This window comes from Conger conger, chromosome 10 (genome assembly GCF_963514075.1).
Source record: "Conger conger chromosome 10, fConCon1.1, whole genome shotgun sequence".
NCBI lineage: Eukaryota > Metazoa > Chordata > Actinopteri > Anguilliformes > Congridae > Conger > Conger conger.
The window spans coordinates 2,582,770-2,594,936 of record NC_083769.1 but is presented as its reverse complement, the minus strand read 5'-3'; the positions used below and the strand labels follow the sequence as shown (position 1 = coordinate 2,594,936).

Below are 12,167 nucleotides of genomic sequence, written 5' to 3'. Positions count from 1 at the left end.
ATTTAGAGCCAAAATTCAAATATTCAGAAGTTGGAAAAGAAATGTTGAAATTGTAAAAAAAAAAAAAAAAAAAACTAAAACAAAAGAAAACTAAAACATTTGGCAAAAACTGAACTACCATTACTGAACCACCAGTATCCAATAGCATTACTGAACCACCAGTACCAAGCACTATAACTAAACCACCAGTACCAAACACCATTACTAAACGACCAGTAGCCAACCAGAACCATTAGTACTCAACACAGTTACTGAACCATTAATGCCCAACACCTTTACTGAACTACCAGTACGTAAGCGTTAAATGGTAAATGGTGTGGTTTGGCAATAATGTAAAGGAGGAGCACTGGCTAAGCGCATACACACCTTCAAAATGGGCAATTTTTTGATGATCAATGACAAAAAATTTTCATTGGATGGGCAGATTGGTGGGCAAGACACTCTGGGTGGGCAAGGCTTTTATGGCATTTACAGTCCAGAATTATTGGCACCCTTGAGGAAAAGCAAAAAAGGCTGTATAAAATAACACAGATAATGAGCTATATTTTATGTCCAAACATATGGGGAAAACTATATACTTTTACCTCTATACAATTATTCTCATTTTTCTTTTCTTTTTATTCAGTAATACTATTTTTTAAGAAAAATGTAGGAGTCAAAATTATTACTTATTTAAGTTAATCTCAGCCTTAAGAAACTGTATTGCGGCCTTCCATCACTTCCTGTTTCCCTAGGGTATGCGCAAGCTGGTTCCTCCAAAACTCTTGAAGCTTCATGCCAAAAGTATACTAATATGTATGCGGCCTATTACTCATGTAATCAATATGTAATCCAATGAACCTATATCATAAATTACGGATGAGTTTATGGAAACGCAAGAAACCACAGTGTCAACTATAGAATATGTAATCCAATGAACCTATATCATTAATTACAGATGAGCTTATGGAAACGCAAGACACCACAGTGTCAACTGTAGAATATGTAATCCAATGAACCTATGTCATTCATTACAGATGAGTTTATGGAAACGCAAGAAACCACAGTGTCAACTGTAGAAGAAAAAGCAAAAGAATGCGTCAGGCTGAAAAACCACACTTACTTAGAAGAGAACATTAATCAAATATTAAAGTATGATTAAGTATGCCTGTATATTTTCAAACTGATAAACTGCTAATTTGTGCTAGAAATACAAATTACAGCCATATGTAACCTGAGTTGAATAAAATAATGTGTATGCCCATATGTAACCTGAATTGAATACAATAATGTGTATGCTGAAAAGGAAAATTTGAAAGTACAGAATAGCACCATGTTTTGCATAATTCACCTTTTATGATTCCTCTTTGTTAAAAAGCAGTTTGCGGGACGGGGGCACCTTGAACGGCTTGCAGGGCAGGACGTCCTGCTTTGAAGACTGTCATTTTCAAGGATGGTTTACAGAACAAGATGTGATAAGAACATTTATTTTTGAGAACAGCTTACAAAGCAAAAATATCTTGTAGGCCTGTGCAGTATAATAAAAACATTTATTTTTAATAATAATGTTGGCACCCAAGAGTGCTAAATCATTGAGGCGCCACAGAGACCAGCTGGTGTTTTTAAGGAATGTTTTAGGAAGAGTTACGTTGAACATGTTGTATAAAATGGGTGTAAAACTGATAATCGAGGTTCAATTCTGCAAGGTTGATCCGGCTTTCTGCACTTGTGCTAATAAAGTCTGATTTTCCTGAAGAGCTTGCTGCTCATGAAGTTGTTTTTCTACAAATTAGAGATTGAACTTCGAATTCTGTTGTTTCCTAGACACGACACACATATGTAAAATCCCTTTGTCATCCATCACCATGGGGAAAGTCAAAGAATTGTGAAATCAATAGAGACAGACGGTTGTTGACCTACAGAAGTCAGGTAATAGGTAGAGAAAAATACATAAATGGTTAAACATACCACTAACCACTGTTGGGGCAATAATCAAAAAGTTTCAAACATCTGGAATAGTTGCAAACTTGCCAGGAAAAGGATGCAAGTGCATGTTGCCCCCACGCACAGTGAGGAAGATGGTGAGGGAGGCAAAGAAGAGTCCAAGGAACACAGTTCAAGAACTGCAGACTAGTTGTGTCTTGGGGTCACTAAGTCTCAAAATGAGCCATAAGACGCCACCTCCATACCAACAGGCTCTTTGGAAGGGTTGCTCGAAGAAAGCCTTTAGTGAGAGCAACCAACAAATTCAAGCGTCTGGAGTTTGCGAAACTATTGGAACTATGACTGGAATAGGGTGCTATGGTCAGATGAGTGATTGAACTTCTTGGCCATGTACACCGTCAGCATGTTTGGCATCAAAAAAGGGATACATACAAGGAAAAGCACCTCATACCTACCGTCAAATATGGTGGTGGATCATTGATGCTCTGGGGCTGTTTTGCTGCCAGTGGTCCAGGGGCTCTTGTTAAGATCAATGGCATAATGAATCCCACCAGGACATTTCAGCCAAAAATCTGGTTGCCTCTGCCAGGAAGCTGAGACTTGGCCTTAGGTGGACCTTCCAACAAGACAATGATCCCAAACATACTTCAAAATCAACACAGAAATGGTTCCGTGAAAACAAAATCAATGTTTTGCAATGGCCATCTCAGTCTCCGGACTTAAACCCTATCGAAAACGTGGTCTGAATTGAAGAGGGCAGTCCATAAGTGCAAATCTAAGGATATGAAGGATCTTGAAAGGTTCTGCATGGAGGAATGGTCCAAGATCCCTCCAAATGTGTTCTCCAACCTTATTAAACATTATAGAAATAGGCTCAGTGCCATTATCCTTTCCAGGGGAGGCTGCACCAAGTACTAAAAACAGGGGTGCCAGTAATTGTGAAACACCAACCAGCTCGTCAGGAGCATTTAGGGGTTAGGTGTCTCGCTCAGGGTCATTTCGACACACCCAGGGCAGGGTTGAACCGACAACCCTCAGAATGCCAGACGACTGCTCTTACTGCCTAAGCCAATGTTGCCCCATTACCACCAGTACCCAACACCTTTACTGACCACCAGTTAAAAACTGTTAATGACCACCAATACCCAGCACCTTTACTGACCAGAAGTACCCAACAGCATTACCAAGTCGCCAGTACCCAGCACTATTACTGAACCACCAGTACTGAACACCATTACTACTCCACCAGTACCCAGCACTATTACTGAACCACCAGTACTGAACACCATTACTACTGCACCAGTACATTTACATTTTAGTCATTTGGCAGACGCTTTTAATCCAAAGTGACTTACAAGTGCATAGGTTCTTCCACAAGTCAAAGCATCACATCCATAACTAGGAAAATACACATGAAATGCTGTTCTAAACATATAGTCATCATAAGTGCAATTTCTTTTGGGGGGGGGTTAGACAAGGAGGATAGGGATATCAGAAAGGAGGGGCGGGGGAAATCAGGAGGGAGGAATAAGGTAGAGTTTGAAAAGGTGTGTTTTTAGTCGGCGTCTAAATAGGGGGAGGGATTCTGCTGTCCTGACAGTGGTAGGCAAGTCATTCCACCACTGAGGAACCAGAACGGAAAACAATCGTGAACGTGCAGCTCGACCGCCAGGTGCACATAGAGAGGGAACCATAAGGCGACCAGAGCTGGCAGACCGGAGTGGTCTAGCTGGGGAGTAGGGAGTGATCAAGGATTGTATGTAAAGTGGGGCAGTCCCCTTAGCAGCCTGAAATGCCAACACTAGGGCCTTGAATCGTATGCGTGCGGCAATAGGAAGCCAGTGGAGGCCAATGAGAAGCTGGGTGACATGAGCCGACCTGGGCTGACTGGTGATCAGGCGGGCTGCAGCATTCTGGACCAGCAGGAGGGGCTTGATGGCACACACTGGGAAACCGGCTAGGAGGGAGTTGCAGTAATCCAGGCGGGAAATGACGAGCGCCTGGACTAGGAGCTGGGTGGCTTTCTCCATCAGGAGATGACGGATACGGTGTATATTGTACAGAAAGAACCTGCAGGTTCTGGCAGTGGAGGATACTTGTGGAGCTAGGGTGAGGCAGTTATCAAGAGTCACCCCAAGATTCTTTGCCGTATGGGAGGAGGAAACTACAAAGTCCTCAACAGTCAGTGAGAGGTCGATTGACGGAGAGGACTTAGCAGGGATGTAGAGAAGCTCAGTTTTGGCAAGGTTAAGCTTCAGGTGATGGGAAGTCATCCACGCAGAGATATCAGCCAAGCAGGCAGAGATCTGTGTGGTGACTTGGGTATCGGGGGGGAAGGAAATAAAGAGTTGGGTGTCATCGGCGTAAGAGTGATAAGAAAAGCCATGGGAAGAGAACAGAACCAAGAGACATGGTGTATAGCGAGAAGCGGAGAGGACCAGGAACTGAGCCTCCATCAGTACCCAGCACTATTACTGAACCACCAGTACTGAACACCATTACTACTCCACCACCAATTGCTCTAGAATCACACAAATTGTAAATAGTAGTTTTGAAAACGTACATAAATGCTGTCAAAACACACACTTCGACACAGGGCACGATCAAACCGGCAATCCTCGCACTGCCAGATGACTGCTCTTACCACCTGAGCCAATGTCGCCCCATTAATGACCACCAGTACCCAGCACTATTGTTGAACCACCAGTACCCAACACCTTTACTGGCCACCAGTTAATATAACTGTTAATTACCACCAGTGTAACAAAATTTTTGGATCACTGAAATTTGTTCATCTAGGTCTTGGGTATCAAAAGATGACAAACTATTGAAGCAAATCCAATTAGAAATATTAAATAAATTACAAAAACATAGTGTTGTCACTACAATTTTTCAGCACCAGTTGACAATGGGAGGGCCAATGGCCTTTTTTCAATAAATACTTATGTGGAATGCGGTCCCGCCAGATAAGTAGGCTTTTCACACCTGGCCTGACCCTCCCTACCTCTAAGACAAAACAAAACTCATTTAGAAGACAGAAACAAATACATTTTCTTAATTCAGGAAATCATCACACACAATGATGCCATTCACACGTGTGTGCCAGTTCATGTTTAGCTGCAAGCACAAGGGGGCATCACACTCTTTGCAGGATGGACATTGAAAAAAAATAACACTATGTGGAAGTGCAGAGTATGCAAAAATGCAGAGGTATTATTTTAGTGGTAACTTAAATGCACATTACTGAATATTCAGACGAACACAGAGAGAAGTTGCAATACAGCACACATATTTACCAATATGATCATAAAAAATACACTTGCTCTTGGAGTTGGTCTGTTTAGCTAAGTTATTTCTGCTTTTTCCTCGAACATAGATACAGTATGCTAATATCAATTGGGCGAGGACACCCAATTTTATAATTCTGGCTACGTGACGACACATCATGTATGTATTATTTTGAGATGCAATGGTTAGAGAGTGGGAATTTACAAACGCGCATATTGCTGAATATTTAAACGAAGCTGGTGAAGTTGCAGTAGACATTGAAGAAATGCACTTATTTATGACGTCCAGTCCTCCGTGCCATTTTCCGTAATGAAACGTGTTCTGTGATGAAACATGTTTGCCTCAAAAGAAGCGAATAGCCTATCCTTTTGTATGTCATTTTATCATGGTTTACAGTTGGTGTTCTCGCACATGGCATCGCCCCTCCCCTGCCAGAAAAAAATCATCGCCTAGTTTCAATTTGAATGAAATGGGCCGAATCCGCACGGAGCAAAATTTGCATATTAATAAATAAAGATTAAGAAATCGCAGTGGTCTTACTCATCTTATTTTAAAAGTTTTAAAACTATGAATATTATATGTCAAGATTAGAAGGTTTCTGTCAATATGTTTGTTACATCTGTACGGTAACATCTCACAAACTTAATCGTCCAAATAGAAAGGAAAGTTGATCTGATCTTGTGGATAGTCGCCGGCGGCAACCCCAGAGGGTTAACCCAGCTGAGCATCCATTTCAGCCTGGAAAAACAACCCAGGGTTAACCCAGCTGAGCATCCATTTCAGCCTGGAAAAACAACCCCAGAGGGCTAACCCAACTGAGCATCCATTTCAGCCTGGAACAACAACCCCAGAGGGTTAACCCAACTGAGCATCCATTTCAGCCTGGAAAAACAACCCCAGAGGGCTAACCCAACTGAGCATCCATTTCAGCCTGGAACAACAACCCCAGAGGGTTAACCCAGCTGAGCATCCATTTCAGCCTGGAACAACAACCCCAGAGGGCTAACCCAGCTGAGCATCCATTTCAGCCTGGAACAACAACCCCAGAGGGTTAACCCAACTGAGCATCCATTTCAGCCTGGAAAAACAACCCCAGAGGGCTAACCCAGCTGAGCATCCATTTCAGCCTGGAACAACAACCCCAGAGGGTTAACCCAACTGAGCATCCATTTCAGCCTGGAAAAACATCACAGAAGAAGAATGCAACAGTTTGGTGATTTCAATGAGTCCCAGGCTTAATGCAGATATTGCAATTGCTACCAAAATATTAAGTGTTATTTATTTTAATTAACTTAAATACTCTCTGTTACAATACTTTGGCTCACCTAAAAATGTGGTGGTCCGATACCAAAGGTGCCATGTTCTAAGTAGTTTAACACATCTATGGGTAAATACAGGAAATAAAAGCTGAAATTCCAAACTCATCTCGTGTTCAACTTTTTATCTCAACCCCAAATGTATTCAGTGTATTGCAAAAACAAAGACATTGGCTTTGTTGTTCCAATACTTTTGGAGGAGAATGTACATGTATACGATTATGTAGGCCTATAGAGTATTAAGCTTGATCTCTCCCAATTCTGTAGTTCTCTGCATCTTATGCGGTTCTTATCTATCCTCACTTTTATTGGAAGGGAGAGGAGAGAAAATATTTAAACCTATTGGAGACTTCATTGAACAGTTACTGTGTGAATAAATTCTGAAATTGTCATTTTTATACATTGAGGGTCACTTTGATCATCCAGCTCCACAGATGGCAGTAGGTCAGTGAGTCTCAGATGTGCAGCAACCTCCATCCTCTGAGGCAACATGATGTAGGCCTATAGACACAGGCAGCACAGCCAGTAAAATCTATTTTACTAAACTTGACTCCTTACACTGTCAATTGAGTAAACATGCAATGACATGTGTAATGTGCAATTAGAAAAACAGAAAGACAAAACAGACAATAATAACCCCCCACCCATGTAACAAAAATATATTATAATTAATTAAAGTCCAAATTGCCCGTAAGTATGAGTGTGTGATATTGCAATAGTGCAATATTCATGCATTCATTCATTCATTCATTATCTGAACATGCTTATCCTGAACAGGGTCACAGGGGGTATCCCAGCATACATTGGGCGAAAGGCAGGAATACACCCAGGACAGGTCGCCAGTCCATCGCAGGGCACACACACCATTCACTCACACACTCTTTTTACTGTGGGAGGAAACCGGAGTACCCGGAGGAAACCCACGCAAACACAGGGAGAACATGCAAACTCCACACAGAGAGGCCCCGGCCGACGGGGATTCGAACCCAGGACCTCCTTGCCGTGAGGCGGCACTGCTACCCACTGCACCATCCGTGCCGCCTATATTAAAATGATATACATGTATACAGTGCATCCGGAAAGTATTCACAGCGCTTCACTTTTCCCACATTTTGTTATGTTACAGCCTTATTCAAAAATGGAATAAATTAATTTTGTTCCTCTAAATTCTACACACAACACCCCATAATGACAACATGAAAGAAGTCTTTTTGAAATTTTTTAATTTATTAAAAATAAAAAACTAAGAAATCACATGTACATAAGTATTCACAGCCTTGGCCATGAACCTCAAAATTGAGCTCAGGTACATCCTGTTTCCACTGATCAACCTTGAGATGTTTCTACAGCTTAATTGGAGTCCACCTGTGGTAAATTCAGTTGATTGGACATGATTTGGAAAGGCACACACCTGTCTATTTAAGGTCCCACAGTTGACAGTGCATGTCGGAGCACAAATCAAGCAGGAAGTCAAAGGAATTGTCTGCAGACCTTCGAGACAGGATTGTCTCGAGGCACAAATCTGGGGAAGGGTACAGAAAAATTTCTGCTGCTTTGAAGGTCCCAAAGAGCACAGTGGCCTCCATCATCCATAAATGGAAAAAGTTTGGAACCAACCAGGACTCTTCCTAGAGCTGGCCGCCCATCTAAACTGAGCAATCAGGAGAGAAGGGCCTTAGTCAGGGAGGTGACCAAGAACCCGATGATCACTGGAGTTTGCGAAAAGGCACCTGAAGGACTCTCAGACCATGAGAAACAAAATTCTCTGGTCTGATGAGACAAAGATTGAACTCTTTGGCATGAATGCCAGGCGTCATGTTTGGAGGAAACCAGGCACCGCTCATCACCTGGCTAATACCATCCCTACAACGAAGCAAGGTGGTGGCAGCATCATGCTGTGGGGATGTTTTTCAGCGGCAGGAACTGGGAGACTAGTCAGGATTGAAGGAAAGATGAATGCAGCAATGTACAGAGACATCCTGGATGAAAACCTGCTCCAGAGCACTCTTGACCTCAGACTGGGGCGATGGTTCATCTTTCAGCAGGACAACGACCCTAAGCACACAGCCAAGATATCAAAGGAGTGGCTTCAGGACAACTCTGTGAATGTCCTTGAGTGGCCCAGCCAGAGCCCAGACTTGAATCCGATTGAACATCTCTGGAGCGATCTGAAAATGGCTGTGCACCGACGCTCCCCATCCACCTGATGGAGCTTGAGAGGTGCTGCAAAGAGGAATGGGCGAAACTTCCCAAAGATAGGTGTGCCAAGCTTGTGGCATCATATTCAAAAAGACTTGAGGCTGTAATTGCTGCCAAAGGTGCATCAACAAAGTATTGAGCAAAGGCTGTGAATACTTCTGTACATGTGATTTCTTAGTTTTTTATTTTTAATAAATTTGAAAAAATAAAATAAACTTCTTCCATGTTGTCATTATGGGGTGTTGTGTGTAGAATTGAGGGAAAAAATGAATTTATTCCATTTTGCAATAAGGCTGTAACATAACAAAATGTGGGAAAAGTGAAGCGCTGTGAATACTGTCCGGATTAACTGTATGTATATGTATATATATATATATATATATATATATATATATACACATACATTGCAGTTCATAAGTTTTTCCTCTCTAGTTCATCATACAAATTCCAGGACCCCCCCCCCCCCCAACAAAAATTGGATGCTGTGATTGTATTCATTTAGCACTTTTTCCCAGATGTCATCCTTGTAACACCTCTGCCAGTACCCCCACATCAATAATGAATTTTTTTTTTTTTTTTTTTTTTTTTTTTTTTTACTAAGGGATATAAGCCGTTTGACTTGCTGAGTAAATAATTTTGTTTGTAGAGCACTTATCTTGTAAGGCACACAAAGCATTTTACACCCAAATAGCACACTAATCTCTGACTTGACACAGGTTGCAACAGCAAACAGAAGTAAAGTTTTTGTAGATCTACAAGGGTGAGTATGCTCACCCTCATGTTCCTAAAGAGCAGAGTTGCTGAGTTCAGCCAGTCCAACCAGTGCTGGCACTTCACTGAAATGCTTCAGGCATACTGATATCTCAGCAAATCAGCCACAGTGACACATTGTTGTCAGCAGGTTGATACAATATTTCAGGTGTAAGGTCTTTTAAATCACCTGCCACCTCAACCATCTTATCAACAGCTTGGCCATCTTAAAGCCAGCCAAAACCAGTTTAAACCCAGATTAAACCCAGATTAAAACCAGGCTGGAACCAAGATGGCAAGTGATTTTGGGCCTGTAAATCTAACCAAGTTAATTTCAGTAATTTCTACTATAAAATACTATGTCCCTGATTAACTTAATTTTTAAAGTTTTTATTGAATGTGTTACAATTTATTTTTGGGTTGCCTGGTGGTCTTGAAATCGATTATATTTGATCCATAATATCTAGTAATATTTACAATATTTATGCAAAAGATACCCCATGAGTTAGCACCACCCCTCTCCTCAGAGTGTGAAGTAAATTGGTAAATAAATGTTGAATTAGAGTAGTAATTTAGAGCAGTAAACCGTTTGTAGCAATCGCCTCTATGTCGATAGTTGAATGTGAATTAGCACCATGGAGGAAATTGTGTGTGGACATGACTATCCTTGCATTGTGCTAGTTGAAGCTGCATGACTATGGGTTTCCACCCTCCCTTTACCTGCAAGTCAGGTATAAAGACAGCCTGGCCAGTAGCCTAATTACCAGGGAGAAAAGAAAACCATGACTGATGATCACTGATCTACAGGTTTGCCATTATAGATACACTATAGAAACTTTTTTAGAGGCACAGAGTTTTCCCAGTTGGCAGTCTTGAAACAACCTCACCCAAGAAAGGACAATCACACCTCTGAACATTCCACTACCCACTGCACATGCAGCCGCACAGGCCACTACTCATAACTGCAATGTTATCCTTGAAAACGAATTATAGCGTGTCTTCTATAATAAATATCAAGTGCGACTTTAGACAACGAATAGGTCTATCTTTGCGGTTTGAAATAGATATTGAACCGAAGCTTGAACCATCAGTCGAAGTTTAATAATGAATGACTCGGCATAAAATGATGAATAAGTTTGGCAAAACTTTGGCTTTTGTTACAGCAGCTGAAAAAAACCTATAATTTGACGGCAGAAGACACATATGCTCAATCCATGACATCTATACATTATCTGTTAACGGAGGGCTTTACAGTGTGTGACCAGGTTACGGGTTAACGCTAAACGAAATCTTCACCAATAAATTATCTTACAGTACGTCAAACTAAACTGGGTCACGGTTGGGTTCTGAGGTGCATCTGATTTGATCACATAGCCGCGTCTTTCATCAAACGGGAAGATTTACACTTGTAGTCGAAGCAGCACAGAGCCTGGAAATGGTGACCTTTGTCCTACATTTAACTACAGCAACTGCTCAAACACAAGTTTCACTGCTTAAGTGTAGTTTTTTTAAAAATAGCCTAGGGGAGGTGTGATGGTCATTCAAAAAGTAATTTGGGCAAATAACTTAGTTTTTGGGATGGCAGTTGAAGTCTGTCTAAAACAGCATCAAACAAGACAAACACGCAGTCAACGAAATCTCACATAGGAAAATGAACGGCGAGAGGCAAAATGTACCTTCGGGATCCGTCTATCTTCACCTCACAGCTTGGTCTGAATGGGCAACAGCGTCACTAAAAGCACGGCTAATGTGTAGTGTCCTTTTCTTTCCGTGGTAACTTGCAGACCGCTTCTTTCGCTATCTCGATTTCTCTCAACCCAGCACTGAGAGTGCCCATGTGAGGGCGGCTGAGAGAGAAGGGGGTGTGTGCGTACATGTATGTGTAAGAGTGGGGGCGGAGCTACAGACGCAACAAGGCCTCCTTCAGTTTGGGCAGAAGGGGGAGGTGACACGCGCTCGATGAGGCACACTGAAAAGAGCAGCCGCTCCTCCCTCGGCAAGTAATGAGCCCGTTTGCGGACCGGGAAGAATAGACGCTTTTATAACTGCTTGAAAACAGTGGCTGCAGAGCAGCCTGCTCTTCACTGCCAGATCGTCACGTAAATACATTATTCCAAGTGACTTTGGCTATGGAATGATGGCACCATACAAGTTGGTTTGAGTATCTCAGAAACTGATAAAGGGATGCACATGATGAGCAATTATACTCAGGGAGGTTCCGGCATATAAACGATGGTAATAAAACCTGTAGCGTAGTGGTTAAGGTACATGACTGGGACACGCAAGGTTTGTGGTTTGATCCCCGGTGTAGCCCGCGAAGGCCAGTCGTGCGTTGGTGTAGAGCCTACGATGGTCAATACGGCTCGAATCCGCCCTTTAGCAAACCATGACATAAATAATGGAAAGAATGTCCTTGTAGAATTGTCCCATAATCATGTTTGTTGTGTCATTAGATTTGATCTCCAGCTCCATTTCACTATGGATAGGAAATCCTTTCTGCCATCATTCTACTTAATAGTTATCTTACATTACAATTAAGGCATTTGGCTTTGTCCCCCTACTGTTCACTCTTAACAATATGGTATATGCAATTTGTTTTAAGTACATTGTTTTTAATGGCTATTTTGTAACTGTAAATTTTTATTTTTGTATTTTAAAGTTTACTGCTGCTTGACAGTAAACAATAAAATT

The 12,167-nt window shown here is 41.8% G+C and overlaps 1 protein-coding gene across 3 annotated transcripts in view; it reads right to left on the bottom strand.

The window, feature by feature from the left end:
• The window catches only part of slc6a11a (solute carrier family 6 member 11a), a 57,263-nt gene extending 45,939 nt beyond the window's left edge, over positions 1–11,324 (bottom strand). For all 3 annotated transcript variants that reach the window (XR_009709724.1, XM_061257002.1, XM_061257001.1), the window contains exon 1: positions 11,153–11,324. The gene's annotated coding sequence lies outside the window, so the exon portion shown is untranslated. The remainder of the gene's footprint in view (positions 1–11,152) is intronic.
• Positions 11,325–12,167: the final 843 nt, after the last annotated feature.